Here is a 20,447-nt window from a genome sequence, read left to right as displayed (position 1 = left end):
AGAATGCGTCCTGTTCGTGATGTGCTGGCATCAGCTGCCCACGAAGGGGATGGCTTTGGCAGTACATGAGGATGCGGTTACGTACTTAACCTGCGTAGAGTTGTGATCCCGTTGCCAGAGGAATGTCGCCCAAAGGGTGTCTTGCGGGACGCCGAGAAGTCAGACATGTTGAAGCGTCTGTGCCGCTCACCTTGGGGGTATTTGGGTTATGCGAACATGCCCTTTGGCCACTTTGTTTCCTTGTGTGGGAATGTGCAAAGCGAAAGTGTTTCTCCGAGAGGGCATGATGCGGCCAGCCCTTGTGGCACGCAGGACTTTTGGATAGCTAGTGGTTTATCTGGAGCAGTCCGTTGGCGGAGCAGAGATGCGTTCAGTGTTCTGATGCCAGGTGCGCTGCCGTGGACAGCCACTGTGCCCTTTGAAGCTTGCAGGTCCCCTCACGAAGCAGAGTTCTTCTATTGGAAATCGGTCTGTGGTCCTCGGGGAGAGTGCCTTTGATCTCTGGGAGGTTCTCGGTAGTGTCACTCTGTCAGTGAAGAAGTGCCAGGATGCATGGGGTATGGTCAGTGTCATCAAAGCAGTCGTGTTTGCGGTCTGCCATCCCTGGTATACAGTGACCCCGTGTTTGAATGATGTCTGTGGCTTCCAGTAGGTTCGACTTACCCGGTGGGCAGGAGGAGGGCACGTAGGACAACACTGTCAAGAATTTGAGTGTTTCCTCCGGGTTCAGGGCCGCCAAACCTGGTGGCTGGATGCTGGCAACACGTGCCTGGGAAGCTAGCCTAGTTTCCGCAGTGGGGTTTGAACGTGGGTCTTGGTTACTGAAGCCCACCACTTCCTGTGGTGGGCATTCCCATGGGTCCTCGCAAAGTGATTTGGCATAGTTGGCAACAATTGGCAGTTGGGCCGAATTTCGTTAGCCCCTTGAGAGGTGCCGGGCTGCATCTTTCCTATAACCAATCGCAGGTCGGCCCACCCATAGGAGGTTTCCTTGCTCCTAAAAATGATGGGAGTGGCCCCAAGTGCACATTACATATTCTACTAGGTTGCAGGATTTCTGGGTCCATCTATATGTTACACCCACGGTCTGAGAGCAGGTCTCGTCAGGTGTTTTTGCGTTGGTCAGAAGGCTTGGCTGTAGAAGAGTGGAAGTCCGTGGCCTATTTCAAAACCCCCTGTGTTTCAAAGTTCACATTCAGTCTGTTGGAGCTTGAAGAGGTCTTTTTCCATTCAGTGGGGGGATCCCAATCCAGGGCACTGTGTATAAACTCTGGCTTTTATGGTTCGAGGTCTCAGGAGAGGGCCAGAGGGACACACAGGGAGCAAGATGCGGATTCAGAGGCACACAAAGAAGCCCACAAGCGCGTCCTCGTGTGCAGTAACAGTCACACACGTGCACATGCGTGAAAACAAAAATATACCCTCTCACGTACCGGCCAACGTACACGCCTTACTTCCTGCAGTCGTGCTGTCAGACAAACATTGAGTTCTCTCTAAAGGTAGACGTCCTTGGGAGGCAGGGTCCGAGCTCAAGCCCAGGTAAAAATTCTCATGAATCATGATCTCTGAGTACACCGGTCCAATTCGGAAGCCTGCCTGATTTATGTCCAGTTATCAGGTGCAGGTGCTGGACGAGGCTGGCCGTCGGCAAAGACAAGAAGACCTACGCGTTGGCTGATGACTGCAGGTGCTACAGAAAAGTGGAAACATGATGCGGGGCATGATGCTACGCGTGGCTCTGGCTAACTCAGGAAGGTAGGCTTTCACCCACCCTAAGATGTGCCTTTGGATATGAGGTTTTCCTCAGACGGTCCCAGTGGCTGCAAGAGTGGATTGACTGTTGCTCTTTCTGAGTGGCCTGAGGGCTGTGGATCCCCCAGGGTTTTGGAGTACTCCGAGGTCATCTCTCCTCTTCAGACGCCCACGGCATGCCCGGGTGTGTTCTGAAGCATCCCAGGCTGTGCTTGGATCGATGATGACACCCTTGTATGCATTCCTTGGAAAATCTGAACAAAATGAGTGAGAACACTCTACTGTCTCCTCATCGAATCTGAGGTCCAGCACGTTTCGTCTCTCGGGCGTAGGGGAGAGTGAGGAGTGAGGGCTAGCGTCCGCTTCTGACCTGCATGCAAACACACACCAGGGTTCCAGAATTCGAGGTGCTCCTATCTGGGGGTCCACTGTGTCTGCCCATAAGCTGGGTCATCTACGCATATTAGGTCCCTGCTGAAAGACCGTTGAGGGCATGCGAGGTGGAAGGCTCTCCTGCTGGTCTTCAGAGTCGGAGTGCATGCTGGTGTAGGTCCAGTATGCTTGCAGCTTGGAAAGGTGTGCTTTGGCCAGGATCTCGTATGTGCATGCAGCTTCGGGGGCTATTTCTGGAAGCCAAAATGAGGAAGCGTCCCTGGTTGGAGCCTGGAGCCTCAGGCCAGGCCTGTGTCCCTCCCTGTCATTTGTTTTGGCGCATTGAAGTTCTTTAGTGCCCGGTGGGGATGGAGCAGTGGGTGGGTGTGGGCTGGGCTTGGTCTTCAATGGAAGGGAGCTGATGTATTAGGGCTAGGTATTGCCCAGGTCGGCTACTCCACTGCAGATCCCGACAGAGTTTTGGCACTAAGTGGGTCATCGTGGAGTGGGGTTAGGACCGAGTGCTGCATTGAAGCCTGCGTGGTGGCTGCTGGCCTGCAGAAGATGGCAAGGCATCATGAGGAAATGTCCTGTGTGATGTCGTGGGATGGGCTGTCATGATTGGGTTGCAGGAGCTGGCCACGTCTTCCCAAGAATGCGTCCTGTTTGTGATGTGCTGGCATCGCTGCCCACGAAGAGGATGGCTTTGGCAGTACCTGAGGATGCGGTTACGTACTTAACCTGCGTAGAGTTGTGATCCCTTTGCCGGAGGAATGTCGCCCAAAGGGTGTCTTGCGGGACGCCGAGAAGTTAGACATGTTGAAGCGTCTGTGCCGCTCACCTTGGGGGTATTTGGTTTATGCGAACATGCCCTTTGGCCACGTTGTTTCCTTGTTTGGGAATGGGCAAAGCGAAAGTGTTTCTCCGAGAGGGCATGATGCGGCCAGCCCTTGTGGCACGCAGGAGTTTTGGATAGCTAGTGGTTTATCTGGAGCAGTCTGTTGGCGGAGCAGAGATGCGTTCAGTGTTCTGATGCCAGGTGTGCTGCCGTGGACAGCCACTGTGCCCTTTGAAGCTTGCAGGTCCCCTCACGAAGCAGAGTTCTTCTATTGGAAATCGGTCTGTGGTCCTCGGGGAGAGTGCCTTTGATCTCTGGGAGGTTCTCGGTAGTGTCACTCTGTCAGTGAAGAAGTGCCAGGATGCATGGGGTATGGTCAGTGTCATCAAAGCAGTCGTGTTTGCGGTCTGCCATCCCTGGTATACAGTGACCCCGTGTTTGAATGATGTCTGTGGCTTCCAGTAGGTTCGACTTACCCGGTGGGCAGGAGGAGGGCACGTAGGACAACACTGTCAAGAATTTGAGTGTTTCCTCTGGGTTCAGGGCCGCCAAACCTGGTGGCTGGGTGCTGGCAACATGTGCCTGGGAAGCTAGCCTAGTTTCCGCAGTGGGGTTTCAATGTGGGTCTTGGTTACTGAAGCCCACCACTTCCTGTGGTGGGCATTCCCATGGGTCCTTGCAAAGTGAATTGGCATAGTTGGCAACAACTGGCAGTTGGGCCGAATTTCGTTACCCCCTTGAGAGGTGCCGGGCTGCATCTTGCCTGTAGCCAGTCGCAGGTCGGCCCGCCCATAGGAGGTTTCCTTGCTCCAAAAAATGATGGGAGTGGCCCCAAGTGCACATTACATATTCTACTAGGTTGCAGGATTTCTGTGTCCATCTATATGTTACACCCACGGGCGGAGATCAGGTCTCGTCAGGTGTTTTTGCGTTGGTCAGAAGGCTTGGCTGTGGAGGAGTGGAAGTCCGTGGCCTATTTCAAAACGCCCTGGGTTTCAAAGTTCACATTCACTCTGTTGAAGCTTGAAGAGGTCTTTCTCCATTCAGTGGGGGGGTCCAAATCCAGGGCGCTGTGTATAAACTCTGGCTTTTATGGTTCGAGGTCTCTGGAGAGGGCCACAGGGACACACAGAGAGCAAGATGCGGATTCAGAGGCACACAAAGAAGCCCACAAGCGCGTCTTCGTGTGCAGTAACAGTCACACAAGCGCACATGCGTGAAAACAAAAATATACCCTCTCACGTACCGGCCAACGTACATGACTTACTTCCTGCAGTCGTGCTGTCAGACAAACATTGAGTTCTCTGTAAAGGTAGACGTCCTTGGGAGGCAGGGTCCGAGCTCAAGCCCAGGTAAAAATTCTCATGAATCATGATCTCTGAGTACACCGGTCCAATTCTGAAGCCTGCCTGATTTATGTCCAGTTCTCAGGTGCAGCTGCTGGACGAGGCTGGCCGTCGGCAAAGACAAGAAGACGTACGCGTTGGCTGATGACTGCAGGTGCTAAGGAATGGTGGAAAAATGACGCGGGGGCATGTTGCTACGCTGGCTCTGGCTAACTCAGGAAGGTAGGCTTTCACTCACCATAAGATGTGCCATTGGATATGAGGTTTTCCTCAGACGGTCCCAGTGGCTGCAAGAGTGGATTGACTGTTGCTCTCTCTGAGTGGCCTGAGGGCTGTGGATTCCCCAGGGTTTTGGAGTACTCCGAGGTCATCTCTCCTCTTCAGACCCCCACGGCATGCTCGGTTGTGTTCTGCAGCATCCCAGCCTGTGCTTCGATCGATGATGACACCCTTGTATGCATTCCTTGGAAAATCTGAACAAAATGAGTGAGAACACTCTACCGTCTCCTCATCGAATCTGAGGTCCAGCACGTTTCGTCTCTCGGGGGTAGGGGAGAGTGAGGAGTGAGGGCCAGCGTCCCCTTCTGACCTACATGCAAACACACACCAGGCTTCCAGAATTCGAGGTGCTCCTATCTGGGGGTCCACTGTGTCTGCCCATAAGCTGGGTCATCTACGCATATTAGGTCCCGGCTAAAAGACCGTTGAGGGCATGCGAGGGGGAAGGTTCACCTGCTGGTCTTCAGAGTCGGAGTGCATGCTGGTGTAGGCCCAATATGCTTGCAGCTTGGAAAGGTGTGCTTTGGCCAGGATCACGTTTGTGCATGCATTTTCGGGGGCTATTATTGGAAGCCAAAATGAGGAAGCGTCCCTGGTTGGAGCCTGGAGCCTCAGGCCAGGCCTGTGTCCCTCCCTGTCATTTGTTTTGGCGCGTTGAAGTTCTTTAGTGCCCGGTGGGGATGGAGCAGTGGGTGGGTGTGGGCTGGGGTTGGTCTTCAACGGAAGGGAGCTGATGGATTAGGGCTAGGTATTGCCCATGTCGGCTACTCCACTGCAGATCCCGACAGAGTTTTGGCACTAAGTGGGTCATCGTGGAGTGGGTTTAGGACCGAGTGCTGCATTGAAGCCTGCGTGGTGGCTGCTGGCCTGCAGAAGATGGCAAGGCACCATGAGGAAATATCCTGTGCTATGTCGTGGGATGGCCTGTCATGATTGGGTTGCAGGAGCTGGCCACGTCTTCCCAAGAATGCGTCCTGTTCGTGATGTGCTGGCATCAGCTGCCCACGAAGGGGATGGCTTTGGCAGTACATGAGGATGCGGTTACGTACTTAACCTGCGTAGAGTTGTGATCCCGTTGCCAGAGGAATGTCGCCCAAAGGGTGTCTTGCGGGACGCCGAGAAGTCAGACATGTTGAAGCGTCTGTGCCGCTCACCTTGGGGGTATTTGGGTTATGCGAACATGCCCTTTGGCCACTTTGTTTCCTTGTGTGGGAATGTGCAAAGCGAAAGTGTTTCTCCGAGAGGGCATGATGCGGCCAGCCCTTGTGGCACGCAGGAGTTTTGGATAGCTAGTGGTTTATCTGGAGCAGTCCGTTGGCGGAGCAGAGATGCGTTCAGTGTTCTGATGCCAGGTGCGCTGCCGTGGACAGCCACTGTGCCCTTTGAAGCTTGCAGGTCCCCTCACGAAGCAGAGTTCTTCTATTGGAAATCGGTCTGTGGTCCTCGGGGAGAGTGCCTTTGATCTCTGGGAGGTTCTCGGTAGTGTCACTCTGTCAGTGAAGAAGTGCCAGGATGCATGGGGTATGGTCAGTGTCATCAAAGCAGTCGTGTTTGCGGTCTGCCATCCCTGGTATACAGTGACCCCGTGTTTGAATGATGTCTGTGGCTTCCAGTAGGTTCGACTTACCCGGTGGGCAGGAGGAGGGCACGTAGGACAACACTGTCAAGAATTTGAGTGTTTCCTCCGGGTTCAGGGCCGCCAAACCTGGTGGCTGGATGCTGGCAACACGTGCCTGGGAAGCTAGCCTAGTTTCCGCAGTGGGGTTTGAACGTGGGTCTTGGTTACTGAAGCCCACCACTTCCTGTGGTGGGCATTCCCATGGGTCCTCGCAAAGTGATTTGGCATAGTTGGCAACAATTGGCAGTTGGGCCGAATTTCGTTAGCCCCTTGAGAGGTGCCGGGCTGCATCTTTCCTATAACCAATCGCAGGTCGGCCCACCCATAGGAGGTTTCCTTGCTCCTAAAAATGATGGGAGTGGCCCCAAGTGCACATTACATATTCTACTAGGTTGCAGGATTTCTGGGTCCATCTATATGTTACACCCACGGTCTGAGAGCAGGTCTCGTCAGGTGTTTTTGCGTTGGTCAGAAGGCTTGGCTGTAGAAGAGTGGAAGTCCGTGGCCTATTTCAAAACCCCCTGTGTTTCAAAGTTCACATTCAGTCTGTTGGAGCTTGAAGAGGTCTTTCTCCATTCAGTGGGGGGGTCCCAATCCAGGGCACTGTGTATAAACTCTGGCTTTTATGGTTCGAGGTCTCAGGAGAGGGCCAGAGGGACACACAGGGAGCAAGATGCGGATTCAGAGGCACACAAAGAAGCCCACAAGCGCGTCCTCGTGTGCAGTAACAGTCACACACGCGCACATGCGTGAAAACAAAAATATACCCTCTCACGTACCGGCCAACGTACACGCCTTACTTCCTGCAGTCGTGCTGTCAGACAAACATTGAGTTCTCTCTAAAGGTAGACGTCCTTGGGAGGCAGGGTCCGAGCTCAAGCCCAGGTAAAAATTCTCATGAAACATGATCTCTGAGTACACCGGTCCAATTCTGAAGCCTGCCTGATTTATGTCCAGTTATCAGGTGCAGGTGCTGGACGAGGCTGGCCGTCGGCAAAGACAAGAAGACCTACGCGTTGGCTGATGACTGCAGGTGCTACAGAAAAGTGGAAACATGATGCGGGGGCATGATGCTACGCGTGGCTCTGGCTAACTCAGGAAGGTAGGCTTTCACCCACCCTAAGATGTGCCTTTGGATATGAGGTTTTCCTCAGACGGTCCCAGTGGCTGCAAGAGTGGATTGACTGTTGCTCTTTCTGAGTGGCCTGAGGGCTGTGGATCCCCCAGGGTTTTGGAGTACTCCGAGGTCATCTCTCCTCTTCAGACGCCCACGGCATGCCCGGGTGTGTTCTGAAGCATCCCAGGCTGTGCTTGGATCGATGATGACACCCTTGTATGCATTCCTTGGAAAATCTGAACAAAATGAGTGAGAACACTCTACTGTCTCCTCATCGAATCTGAGGTCCAGCACGTTTCGTCTCTCGGGCGTAGGGGAGAGTGAGGAGTGAGGGCTAGCGTCCGCTTCTGACCTGCATGCAAACACACACCAGGGTTCCAGAATTCGAGGTGCTCCTATCTGGGGGTCCACTGTGTCTGCCCATAAGCTGGGTCATCTACGCATATTAGGTCCCTGCTGAAAGACTGTTGAGGGCATGCGAGGTGGAAGGCTCTCCTGCTGGTCTTCAGAGTCGGAGTGCATGCTGGTGTAGGTCCAGTATGCTTGCAGCTTGGAAAGGTGTGCTTTGGCCAGGATCTCGTTTGTGCATGCAGCTTCAGGGGCTATTTCTGGAAGCCAAAATGAGGAAGCGTCCCTGGTTGGAGCCTGGAGCCTCAGGCCAGGCCTGTGTCCCTCCCTGTCATTTGTTTTGGCGCATTGAAGTTCTTTAGTGCCCGGTGGGGATGGAGCAGTGGGTGGGTGTGGGATGGGCTTGGTCTTCAACGGAAGGGAGCTGATGGATTAGGGCTAGGTATTGCCCAGGTCGGCTACTCCACTGCAGATCCCGACAGAGTTTTGGAACTAAGTGGGTCATCGTGGAGTGGGGTTAGGACCGAGTGCTGCATTGAAGCCTTTGTGGTGGCTGCTGGCCTGCAGAAGATGGCAAGGCATCATGAGGACATGTCCTGTGTGATGTCGTGGGATGGGCTGTCATGATTGAGTTGCAGGAGCTGGCCACGTCTTCCCAAGAATGCGTCCTGTTTGTAATGTGCTGGCATCAGCTGCCCACGAAGAGGATGGCTTTGGCAGTACATGAGGATGCGGTTACGTACTTAACCTGCGTAGAGTTGTGATCACTTTGCCGGAGGAATGTCGCGCAAAGGGTGTCTTGCGGGACGCCGAGAAGTTAGACATGTTGAAGCGTCTGTGCCGCTCACCTTGGGGGTATTTGGGTTATGCGAAAATGCCCTTTGGCCACTTTGTTTCCTTGTTTGGGAATGTGCAAAGCGAAAGTGTTTCTCCGAGAGGGCATGATGCGGCCAGCCCTTGTGGCACGTAGGAGTTTTGGATAGCCAGTGGTTTATCTGGAGCAGTCCGTTGGCGGAGCAGAGATGCGTTCAGTGTTCTGATGCCAGGTGCGCTGCCGTGGACAGCCACTGTGCCCTTTGAAGCTTGCAGGTCCCCTCGCGAAGCAGAGTTCTTCCATTGGAAATCGGTCTGTGGTCCTCGTGGAGAGTGCCTTTGATCTCTGGGAGGATCTCGGTAGTGTCACTCTGTCAGTGAAGAAGTGCCAGGATGCATGGGGTATGGTCAGTGTCATCAAAGCAGTCGTGTTTGTGGTCTGCCATCCCTGGTATAGAGTGACCCCGAGTTTGAATAATGTCTGTGGCTTCCAGTAGGTTCGACTTACCCAGTGGGCTGGAGGAGGGCACGTAGGACAACACTGTCAAGAATTTGAGTGTTTCCTCCTGGTTCAGGGCCGCCAAACCTGGTGGCTGGATGCTGGCAACACGTGCCTGGGACGCTAGCCTAGTTTCTGCAGTGGGGTTTGAACGTGGGTCTTGGTTACTGAAGCCCACCACTTCCTGTGGTGGGCATTCCCATGGGTCCTCGCAAAGTGATTTGGCATAGTTGGCAACAATTGGCAGTTGGGCCGAATTTCGTTAGCCCCTTGAGAGGTGCCGGGCTGCATCTTGCCTGTAGCCAGTCGCAGGTCGGCCCGCCCATAGGAGGTTTCCTTGCTCCTAAAAATGATGGGAGTGGCCCCAAGTGCACATTACATATTCTACTAGGTTGCAGGATTTCTGGGTCCATCTATATGTACACCCACGGTCGGAAAGCAGGTCTCGTCAGGTGTTTGTGCATTGGTCAAAAGGCTTGGCTGTGGAAGAGTGGAAGTCCGTGGCCTATTTCAAAACCCCCTGGGTTTCAAAGTTCACATTCAGTCTGTTGAAGCTTGAAGAGGTCTTTCTCCATTCAGTGGGGGGGTCCAAATCCAGGACGCTGTGTATAAACTCTGGCTTTTATGGTTCGAGGTCTCAGGAGAGGGCCACAGGGACACACAGAGAGCAAGATGCGGATTCAGAGGCACACAAAGACGCCCACAAGCATGTCCTTGTGTGCAGTAACAGTCACACACGCGCACATGCGTGAAAACAAAAATATACCCTCTCACGTACCGGCCAACGTACACGCCTTACTTCCTGCAGTTGTGCTGTCAGACAAACATTGAGTTCTCTGTAAAGGTAGACGTCCTTGGGAGGCAGGGTCCGAGCTCAAGCCCAGGTAAAAATTCTCATGAATCATGATCTCTGAGTACACCGGTCCAATTCGGAAGCCTGCCTGATTTATGTCCAGTTCTCAGGTGCAGCTAAAGAACGAGGCTGGCCGTCGACAAAGACAAGAAGATCTACACGTTGGCTGATGACTGCAGGTGCTAAGGAAATGTGGAAAAAGGACTCGGGTCATGTTACTATGCGTGGCTCTGGCTAACTCAGGAAGGTAGGCTTTCACCCACCCTAAGATGTGCCATTGGATATGAGGTTTTCCTCAGACGGTCCCAGTGGCTGCAAGAGTGGTTTGACTGTTGCTCTTTCTGTGTGGCCTGAGGGCTGTGGATTCCCAAGGGTTTTGGAGTATTCCGAGGTCATCTCTCCTCTTCAGACCCCCACGGCATGCCCGGTTGTGTTCTGCAGCGTCCCAGCCTGTGCTTGGATCGATGATGACACCCTTGTATGCATTCCTTGGAAAATCTGAACAAAATGAGTGAGAACACTCTACCGTCTCCTCATCGAATCTGAAGTCCAGCACGTTTGGTCTCTCGGGGGTAGGGGAGAGTGAGGAGTGAGGGCCAGCGTCCCCTTCTGACCTGCATGCAAACACACACCAGGGTTCCAGAATTCGAGGTGCTCCTATCTGGGGGTCCACTGTGTCTGCCCATAAGCTGGGTTATCTACGCATATTAGGTCCCTGCTGAAAGACCGTTGAGGGCATGCGAGGGGGAAGGCTCTCCTGCTGCTCTTCAGAGTCGGAGTGCGTGCTGGTGTAGGCCCAGTAAGCTTGCAGCTTGGAAAGTTGTGCTTTGGCCAGGATCACGTTTGTGCATGTAGGTTCGGGGGCTATTTCTGGAAGCCAAAATGAGGAAGCGTCCCTTGTTGGAGCCTGGAGCCGCAGGCCAGGCCTGTGTCCCTCCCTGTCATTTGTTTTGGCGCGTTGAAGTTCTTTACTGCCCGGTGGTGATGGAGCAGTGGGTGGGTGTGGTCTGGGGTTGGTCTTCAATGGAAGGGAGCTGATGGATTAGGGGTAGGTATTGCCCAGGTCGGCTACTCCACTGCAGATCCTAACAGAGTTTTGGCACTAAGTGGGTCATCGTGGAGTGGGGTTAGGACCGAGTGCTGCATTGAAGCCTGCATGGTGGCTGCTGGCCTGCAGAAGTTGGCAAAACATCATGAGGACATGTCCTGTGTGATGTCGTGGGATGGGCTGTCATGATTGGGTTGCAGGTGCTGGCCACGTCTTCCCAAAAATGCATCCTGTTTGTGATGTGCTGGCATCAGCTGCCCACGAAGGGGATGGCTTTGGCAGTACATGAGGATGCAGTTAGGTACTTAAACTGCATAGATTTGTGATCCCGTTGCCGGAGGAATGTCGCCCAAAGTGTGTCTTGCGGGACGTAGAGAAATTAGACATGCTGAAGCGTCTGGGCCACTCTCCTTGGGGGTATTTGAGTTATGCGTACATGCCCTTTGGCCACTTTGTTTCCTTGTTTGGGAATATGCAAAACAAAAGTGTTTCTCCGAGAGGGCATGATGCGGCCAGCCCGTGTGGCACACAGGAGTTTTGAACAGCTAGAGGTTGATCTGGAGCAGTCCCTTGGCGGAGCAGAGATGTGTTCAGTGTTGCGATGCCAGGTGTGCTGCCATGGACAGCCATTGTGCCCTTTGAAGCTTACAACTCCCCTCGCAAAACAGAGTTCTTCCGTTGGAAATCGGTCTGTCGTCCTCGGGGAGAGTGCCTTTGATATTTGTGAGGTTCTCGGTAGTGTCACTCTGTCAGTGGAGAAGTGCCACGATGCATGGGGTAGGGTCAGAGTCATCAAAGCAGTCATGCTTGTGGTCTGTCCTACCTGGTATACAGTGAACACGAGTTTGCAGGATGTCTGTGGCTTCCAGGAGAGTCGTGTTGCTCTGTGGGCAGGAGGAGGGCACGTAGGATGACACTGTCAAGAATTTGAGCGTTTCCTCCGGGTTCAGGGCCGCCAAACCTGCTGGCTGGGTGCTGGCAACACGTGTCCGGGAAGGTAGCCTAGTTTCCACAGTGGGGTTTGAACGAGGTTCTTGGTTGCTGAAGCGCACCACTTCCTGTGGTGGGCATACCCATGGGTCATCGGAAAGTGATTTGGCGTAGTTGGCAACAATTGGCAGTTGGGCCGAATTTCGTTAGCCCCTTGAGAGGTGCCGGGCTGCATGTTGACTATAGCCAGTCGCAGGTCGGCCCACCCATAGGAGGTTTCCTTGCTCCTGAAAATGATGGGAGTGGCCCCAAGTGCACATTAGATATTCTACTGGGAGGCAGGATTTCCAGGTCCATGTATATGTTACACCCACGGCCGGAAGGCAGGTCTCGCCAGGTGTTTGTGCTTTGGCCAGAAGGCTTGGCTGTGGAAGAGTGGAAGTCCGTGGCCTATTTCAAAACCCCCTGGCTTTCAAAGTTCACATTCAGTCTGTTGAAGTTTGAAGGGGTCTTTCGCCATTCACTGCGAGGGTCCAGATCCAGGGCGCTGTGTATAAACTCTGGCTTTTATGGTTCGAGGTCTCAGGAGAGGGCCATAGGGACACACAGAGACCATGGTGAGGATTCAGAGGCACAGAAAGAAGCCCACAAGCGCGTCCTCATGTGCAGTAATACTCACACATGCGCACATGCGTGAAAACAAAAATATACCCTCTCACGTACGGGCCAACGTACATGCCTTACTTCCTGCAGTCGTGCTGTCAGACATTGAGCTCTCTGTAAAGGTTGACGTCCTTGGGAAGCAGGGTCCGAGCTCAAGTCCAGGTAAAAATTCTCATGAATCATGATCTCTGAGTTCACCATTCCAATTCTGAAACCTGCCTGAATTATGTCCACTTCTCAGGTGACGCTCCTGGACAAGGCTGGCCGTCGGCAAGGACATGAAGACCTACGCTTTGGCTGATGACTGTAGGTGCTAAGGAAAAGTGGAAAAATGACGCGGGGGCATGTTGCTAAGCATGGCTCTGGCTAACTCAGGAAGGTAGGCTTTCACCCACCCTATGATGTGCCATTGGATAGGAGGTTTTCCTCAGACGGTCCCAGTGGCTGCAAGAGTGGATTGACTGTTGCTCTTTCTGAGTGGCCTGAGGGCTGTGGATTCCCCAGGGCTTTGGAGTACTCCGAGGTCATGTCTCCTCTTCAGACCCCCACGGCATGCCCGGTTGTGTTCTGCAGCGTCCCAGCCTGTGCTTGGATCGATGATGACACCCTTGTATGCCTTCCTTGGAAATCGGAACAAAATGAGTGAGAACACTCTACCGTCTCCTCATCGAATCTGAGGTCCAGCACGTTTCGTCTCTCGGGGGTAGGGGAGAGTGAGGAGTGAGGGCCAGCGTCCCCTTCTGACCTGCATGCAAACACCCAGCAGGGTTCCAGGATTCGAGGTGCTCCTATCTGAGGGTCCACTGTTTCTGCCCATAAGCGGGGTCATCTACGCATATTAGGTCCCTGCTGAAAGACCGTTGAGGGCATGCGAGGGGGAAGGCTCTCCTGCTGGTCTTCAGAGTCGGAGTGTGTGCTGGTGTAGGCCCAGTAAGCTTGCAGCTTGGGAAGGTGTTCTTGGGCCAGGATCACGCTTTGTGCATGCAGCTTCGGGGGCTATTTCTGGAAGCCAAAATGAGGAAGCTTCCCTGGTTGGAGCCTGGAGCCTCAGACCAGGCCTGTGTCCCTCCCTGTCATTTGTTTGGGTGCATCAAAGTTCTTTAGTGCCCGGTGGGGATGGAGCAGTGGATGGGTGTGGGCTGGTGTTGGTCTTCAATGGAAGGGTGTTGATGGATTAGGCCTAGGTATTGCCCATGTCAGCAATTCCACTGCAGCTCCCGGCACAGTTGAGGCACTATGTGGGTCATCATGGAGTGGGGTTAGGACCGAGTGCTGCATTTAAGCCGGCGTGGTGACTGCTGGTCTGCAGAAGCTGGTAAGGCATCATGAGGACATGTCCTGTGTGATGTCGTGGGATGGGCTGTCATGATTGGGTTGCAGGCGCTGGCCACGTCTTCCCAAGAATGTGTCCTGTTCGTGATGGGCTGGCATCAGCTGCCTCTGAAGGGGATGGTTTTGGCAGTACATGAGGATGCAGTTAGGTACTTAAACTGCATAGATTTGTGATCCCGTTGCCGGAGGAATGTCGCCCAAAGTGTGTCTTGCGGGACGTAGAGAAATTAGACATGCTGAAGCGTCTGGGCCACTCTCCTTGGGGGTATTTGAGTTATGCGTACATGCCCTTTGGCCACTTTGTTTCCTTGTTTGGGAATATGCAAAGCAAAAGTGTTTCTCCGAGAGGGCATGATGCGGTCAGCCCGTGTGGCACACAGGAGTTTTGAACAGCTAGAGGTTGATCTGGAGCAGTCCCTTGGTGGAGCAGAGATGTGTTCAGTATTGCGATGCCAGGTGTGCTGCCGTGGACAGCCACTGTGCCCTTTGAAGCTTACAACTCCCCTCGCAAAACAGAGTTCTTCCGTTGGAAATCGGTCTATCGTCCTCGGGGAGAGTGCCTTTGATATTTGTGAGGTTCTCGGTAGTGTCACTCTGTGAGTGGAGAAGTGCCACGATGCATGGGGTAGGGTCAGAGTCATCAAAGCAGTCATGCTTGTGGTCTGTCCTACCTGGTATACAGTGAACACGAGTTTGCAGGATGTCTGTGGCTTCCAGGAGAGTCGTGTTGCTCTGTGGGCAGTAGGAGGGCACGTAGGATGACACTGTCAAGAATTTGAGCGTTTCCTCCGGGTTCACGGCCGCCAAACCTGCTGGCTGGGTGCTGGCAACACGTGCCAGGGAAGGTAGCCTAGTTTCCACAGTGGGGTTTGAACGTGGTTCTTGGTTGCTGAAGCCCACCACTTCCTGTGGTGGGCATACCCATGGGTCATCGGAAAGTGATTTGGCGTAGTTGGCAACAATTTGCAGTTGGGCCGAATTTCGTTAGCCCCTTGAGAGGTGCCGGGCTGCATGTTGACTATAGCCAGTCACAGGTCGGCCCACCCATAGGAGGTTTCCTTGCTCCTGAAAATGATGGGAGTGGCCCCAAGTGTACATTAGATATTCTACTGGGAGGCAGGATTTCCAGGTCCATGTATATGTTACACCCACGGCCGGAAGGCAGGTCTCGCCAGGTGTTTGTGCTTTGGCCAGAAGGCTTGGCTGTGGAAGAGTGGAAGTCCGTGGCCTATTTCAAAACCCCCTGGCTTTCAAAGTTCACATTCAGTCTGTTGAAGTTTGAAGGGGTCTTTCTCCATTCAGTGCGAGGGTCCAGATCCAGGGCGCTGTGTATAAACTCTGGCTTTTGTGGTTCGAGGTCTCAGGAGAGGGCCACAGGGACACACAGAGACCATGGTGAGGATTCAGAGGCACAGAAAGAAGCCCACAAGCGCGCCCTCATGTGCAGTAATACTCACACATGCACACATGCGTGAAAACAAAAATATACCCTCTCACGTATGGGCCAATGTACATGCCTTACTTCCTGCAGTCGTGCTGTCAGACATTGAGTTCTCTGTAAAGGTTGACGTCCTTGGGAAGCAGGGTCCGAGCTGAAGCCCAGGTAAAAATTCTCATGAATCATGATCTCTGAGTTCACCATTCCAATTCTGAAACCTGCCTTAATTATGTCCACTTCTCAGGTGCCGCTGCTGGACAAGGCTGGCTGTCGGCAAAGACAAGAAGACCTACGCGTTGGCTGATGACTGTAGGTGCTAAGGAAAAGTGGAAAAATGACGCGGGGGCATGTTGCTAAGCGTGGCTCTGGCTAACTCAGGAAGGTAGGCTTTCACCCACCCTATGATGTGCCATTGGATAGGAGGTTTTCCTCAGACGGTCCCAGTGGCTGCAAGAGTGGATTGACTGTTGCTCTTTCTGAGTGGCCTGAGGGCTGTGGATTCCCCAGGGCTTTGGAGTACTCCGAGGTCATGTCTCCTCTTCAGACCCCCACGGCATGCCCGGTTGTGTTCTGCAGCGTCCCAGCCTGTGCTTGGATCGATGATGACACCCTTGTATGCCTTCCTTGGAAATCGGAACAAAATGAGTGAGAACACTCTACCGTCTCCTCATCGAATCTGAGGTCCAGCACGTTTCGTCTCTCGGGGGTAGGGGAGAGTGAGGAGTGAGGGCCAGCGTCCCCTTCTGACCTGCATGCAAACACCCAGCAGGGTTCCAGGATTCGAGGTGCTCCTATCTGAGGGTCCACTGTTTCTGCCCATAAGCGGGGTCATCTACGCATATTAGGTCCCTGCTGAAAGACCGTTGAGGGCATGCGAGGGGGAAGGCTCTCCTGCTGGTCTTCAGAGTCGGAGTGTGTGCTGGTGTAGGCCCAGTAAGCTTGCAGCTTAGGAAGTTGTGCTTGGGCCAGGATCACGCTTTGTGCATGCAGCTTCGGGGGCTATTTCTGGAAGCCAAAATGAGGAAGCTTCCCTGGTTTGAGCCTGGAGCCTCAGACCAGGACTGTGTCCCTCCCTGTCATTTGTTTGGGTGCATCAAAGTTCTTTAGTGCCCGGTGGGGATGGAGCAGTGGATGGGTGTGGGCTGGGGTTGGTCTTCAACGGAAGGGTGTTGATGGATTAGGCCTAGGTATTGCCCATGTCAGCAATTCCACTGCAGCTCCCGGCACAGTTGAGGCACTATGTGGGTCATCATGGAGTGGGTTTAGGACCGAGTGCTGCATTAAGCTGGCGTGGTGACTGCTGGTCTGCAGAAGCTGGTAAGGCATCATGAGGACATGTCCTGTGTGATGTCGTGGGATGGGCTGTCATGATTGGGTTGCAGGCGCTGGCCACGTCTTCCCAAGAATGTGTCCTGTTCGTGATGGGCTGGCATCAGCTGCCTCTGAAGGGGATGGTTTTGGCAGTACATGAGGATGCAGTTAGGTACTTAAACTGCATAGATTTGTGATCCCGTTGCCGGAGGAATGTCGCCCAAAGTGTGTCTTGCGGGACGTAGAGAAATTAGACATGCTGAAGCGTCTGGGCCACTCTCCTTGGGGGTATTTGAGTTATGCGTACATGCCCTTTGGCCACTTTGTTTCCTTGTTTGGGAATATGCAAAGCAAAAGTGTTTCTCCGAGAGGGCATGATGCGGCCAGCCCGTGTGGCACACAGGAGTTTTGAACAGCTAGAGGTTGATCTGGAGCAGTCCCTTGGCGGAGCAGAGATGTGTTCAGTGTTGCGATGCCAGGTGTGCTGCCGTGGACAGCCACTGTGCCCTTTGAAGCTTACAACTCCCCTCGCAAAACAGAGTTCTTCCGTTGGAAATCGGTCTGTCGTCCTCGGGGAGAGTGCCTTTGATCTTTGTGAGGTTCTCGATAGTGTCACTCTGTAAGTTGAGAAGTGCCACGATGCATGGGGTAGGGTCAGAGTCATCAAAGCAGTCATGCTTGCGGTCTGTCCTACCTGGTATAGAGTGACCACGTGTTTTCAGGATGTCTGTGGCTTCCAGGAGAGTCGTGTTACTCTGTGGGCAGGAGGAGGGCACGTAGGATGACACTGTCAAGAATTTGAGCGTTTCCTCGGGGTTCAGGGCCGCCAAACCTGCTGGCTGGGTGCTGGCAACACGTGCCCGGGAAGGTAGCGTAGTTTCCGCATTGGGGTTTGAACGTGGTTCTTGGTTGCTGAAGCCCACCACTTCCTTTGGTGGGCATACCCATGGGTCCTCGGAAAGTGATTGGCGTAGTTGGCAACAATTGGCAGTTGGGCCGAATTTCGTTAGCCCCTTGAGAGGTGCCGGGCTGCATGTTGACTATAGCCAGTCGCAGGTCGGCCCACCCATAGGAGGTTTCCTTGCTCCTGAAAATGATGGGAGTGGCCCCAAGTGCACATTAGATATTCTACTGGGAGGCAGGATTTCCAGGTCCATGTATATGTTACACCCACGGCCGGAAGGCAGGTCTCGCCAGGTGTTTGTGCTTTGGCCAGAAGGCTTGGCTGTGGAAGAGTGGAAGTCCGTGGCCTATTTCAGAACCCCCTGGCTTTCAAAGTTCACATTCAGTCTGTTGAAGTTTGAAGGGGTCTTTCGCCATTCACTGCGAGGGTCCAGATCCAGGGCGCTGTGTATAAACTCTGGCTTTTATGGTTCGAGGTCTCAGGAGAGGGCCATAGGGACACACAGAGACCATGGTGAGGATTCAGAGGCACAGAAAGAAGCCCACAAGCGCGTCCTCATGTGCAGTAATACTCACACATGCGCACATGCGTGAAAACAAAAATATACCCTCTCACGTACGGGCCAACGTACATGCCTTACTTCCTGCAGTCGTGCTGTCAGACATTGAGCTCTCTGTAAAGGTTGACGTCCTTGGGAAGCAGGGTCCGAGCTCAAGTCCAGGTAAAAATTCTCATGAATCATGATCTCTGAGTTCACCATTCCAATTCTGAAACCTGCCTGAATTATGTCCACTTCTCAGGTGCCGCTCCTGGACAAGGCTGGCCGTCGGCAAGGACAGGAAGACCTACGCTTTGGCTGATGACTGTAGGTGCTAAGGAAAAGTGGAAAAATGACACGGGGGCATGTTGCTAAGCGTGGCTCTGGCTAACTCAGGAAGGTAGGCTTTCACCCACCCTATGATGTGCCATTGGATAGGAGGTTTTCCTCAGACGGTCCCAGTGGCTGCAAGAGTGGATTGACTGTTGCTCTTTCTGAGTGGCCTGAGGGCTGTGGATTCCCCAGGGCTTTGGAGTACTCCGAGGTCATGTCTCCTCTTCAGACCCCCACGGCATGCCCGGTTGTGTTCTGCAGCGTCCCAGCCTGTGCTTGGATCGATGATGACACCCTTGTATGCCTTCCTTGGAAATCGGAACAAAATGAGTGAGAACACTCTACCGTCTCCTCATCGAATCTGAGGTCCAGCACGTTTCGTCTCTCGGGGGTAGGGGAGAGTGAGGAGTGAGGGCCAGCGTCCCCTTCTGACCTGCATGCAAACACCCAGCAGGGTTCCAGGATTCGAGGTGCTCCTATCTGAGGGTCCACTGTTTCTGCCCATAAGCGGGGTCATCTACGCATATTAGGTCCCTGCTGAAAGACCGTTGAGGGCATGCGAGGGGGACGGCTCACCTGCTGGTCTTCAGAGTCGGAGTGTGTGCTGGTGTAGGCCCAGTAAGCTTGCAGCTTGGGAAGGTGTGCTTGGGCCAGGATCACGCTTTGTGCATGCAGCTTCGGGGGGCTCTTTCTGGAAGCCAAAATGAGGAAGCTTCCCTGGTTGGAGCCTGGAGCCTCAGACCAGGCCTGTTTCCCTCCCTGTCATTTGTTTGGGTGCATCAAAGTTCTTTAGTGCCCGGTGGGGATGGAGCAGTGGATGGATGTGGGCTGGGGTTGGTCTTCAATGGAAGGGTGTTGATGGATTAGGCCTAGGTATTGCCCATGTCAGCAATTCCACTGCAGCTCCCGGCACAGTTGAGGCACTATGTGGGTCTTCATGGAGTGGGTTTAGGACCGAGTGCTGCATTTAAGCTGGCGTGGTGACTGCTGGTCTGCAGAAGCTGGTAAGGCATCATGAGGACATGTCCTGTGTGATGTCGTGGGATGGGCTGTCATGATTGGGTTGCAGGCGCTGGCCACGTCTTCCCAAGAATGTGTCCTGTTCGTGATGGGCTGGCATCAGCTGCCTCTGAAGGGGATGGTTTTGGCAGTACATGAGGATGCAGTTAGGTACTTAAACTGCATAGATTTGTGATCCCGTTGCCGGAGGAATGTCGCCCAAAGTGTGTCTTGCGGGACGTAAAGAAATTAGACATGCTGAAGCGTCTGGGCCGCTCTCCTTGGGGGTATTTGAGTTATGCGTACATGCCCTTTGGCCACTTTGTTTCCTTGTTTGGGAATATGCAAAGCAAAAGTGTTTCTCCGAGAGGGCATGATGCGGCCAGCCCGTGTGGCACACAGGAGTTTTGAACAGCTAGAGGTTGATCTGGAGCAGTCCCTTGGCGGAGCAGAGATGTGTTCAGTGTTGCGATGCCAGGTGTGCTGCCGTGGACAGCCACTGTGCCCTTTGAAGCTTACAACTCCCCTCGCAAAGCAGAGTTCTTCCGGTGGAAATCGGTCTGTCGTCCTCGGGGAGAGTGCCTTTGATCTTTGTGAGGTTCTCGATAGTGTCACTCTGTAAGTGGAGAAGTGCCACGATGCATGGGGTAGGGTCAGAGTCATCAAAGCAGTCATGCTTGCGGTCTGTCCTACCTGGTATACAGTGACCACGTGTTTGCAGGATGTCTGTGGCTTCCAGGAGAGTCGTGTTACTCTGTGGGCAGGAGGAGGGCACGTAGGATGACACTGTCAAGAATTTGAGCGTTTCCTCGGGGTTCAGGGCCGCCAAACCTGCTGGCTGGGTGCTGGCAACACGTGCCCGGGAAGGTAGCCTAGTTTCCACAGTGGGGTTTGAACGTGGGTCTTGGTTGCTGAAGCCCACCACTTCCTGTGGTGGGCATACCCATGAGACATCGGAAAGTGATTTGGCTTAGTTGGCAACAATTGGCAGTTGGGCCGAATTTCGTTAGCCCCTTGAGAGTTGCCGGGCTGCATGTTGACTATAGCCAGTCACAGGTCGGCCCACCCATAGGAGGTTTCCTTGCTCCTGAAAATGATGGGAGTGGCCCCAAGTGT

General features: G+C 53.6%; 7 non-coding genes across 7 annotated transcripts; all 7 read left to right on the top strand.

Moving 5' to 3' along the window:
- Positions 1–1,966: 1,966 nt before the first annotated feature.
- LOC132490087 (small nucleolar RNA SNORD116) lies at positions 1,967–2,059 on the top strand. Its single transcript, XR_009532448.1, has one exon. It is a non-coding gene; the product is annotated as a small nucleolar RNA SNORD116 (small nucleolar RNA).
- A 2,682-nt stretch (positions 2,060–4,741) lies between these two features.
- Positions 4,742–4,834, top strand: LOC132489528 (small nucleolar RNA SNORD116). The gene has a single exon (XR_009531936.1). It is a non-coding gene; the product is annotated as a small nucleolar RNA SNORD116 (small nucleolar RNA).
- A 2,684-nt stretch (positions 4,835–7,518) lies between these two features.
- Positions 7,519–7,611, top strand: LOC132490086 (small nucleolar RNA SNORD116). Its single transcript, XR_009532447.1, has one exon. It is a non-coding gene; the product is annotated as a small nucleolar RNA SNORD116 (small nucleolar RNA).
- Positions 7,612–10,293: 2,682 nt separating this feature from the next.
- Positions 10,294–10,386, top strand: LOC132489515 (small nucleolar RNA SNORD116). The gene has a single exon (XR_009531923.1). It is a non-coding gene; the product is annotated as a small nucleolar RNA SNORD116 (small nucleolar RNA).
- Positions 10,387–13,066: 2,680 nt separating this feature from the next.
- Positions 13,067–13,158, top strand: LOC132489557 (small nucleolar RNA SNORD116). Its single transcript, XR_009531962.1, has one exon. It is a non-coding gene; the product is annotated as a small nucleolar RNA SNORD116 (small nucleolar RNA).
- Positions 13,159–15,839: 2,681 nt separating this feature from the next.
- LOC132489555 (small nucleolar RNA SNORD116) lies at positions 15,840–15,931 on the top strand. The gene has a single exon (XR_009531960.1). It is a non-coding gene; the product is annotated as a small nucleolar RNA SNORD116 (small nucleolar RNA).
- Positions 15,932–18,610: 2,679 nt separating this feature from the next.
- LOC132489553 (small nucleolar RNA SNORD116) lies at positions 18,611–18,702 on the top strand. The gene has a single exon (XR_009531959.1). It is a non-coding gene; the product is annotated as a small nucleolar RNA SNORD116 (small nucleolar RNA).
- Positions 18,703–20,447: the final 1,745 nt, after the last annotated feature.

The sequence above is a fragment of the Mesoplodon densirostris genome, chromosome 4 (genome assembly GCF_025265405.1).
Source record: "Mesoplodon densirostris isolate mMesDen1 chromosome 4, mMesDen1 primary haplotype, whole genome shotgun sequence".
In the NCBI taxonomy this organism is placed as follows: domain Eukaryota; kingdom Metazoa; phylum Chordata; class Mammalia; order Artiodactyla; family Ziphiidae; genus Mesoplodon; species Mesoplodon densirostris.
This window is presented reverse-complemented; position numbering and strand designations above follow the sequence as displayed.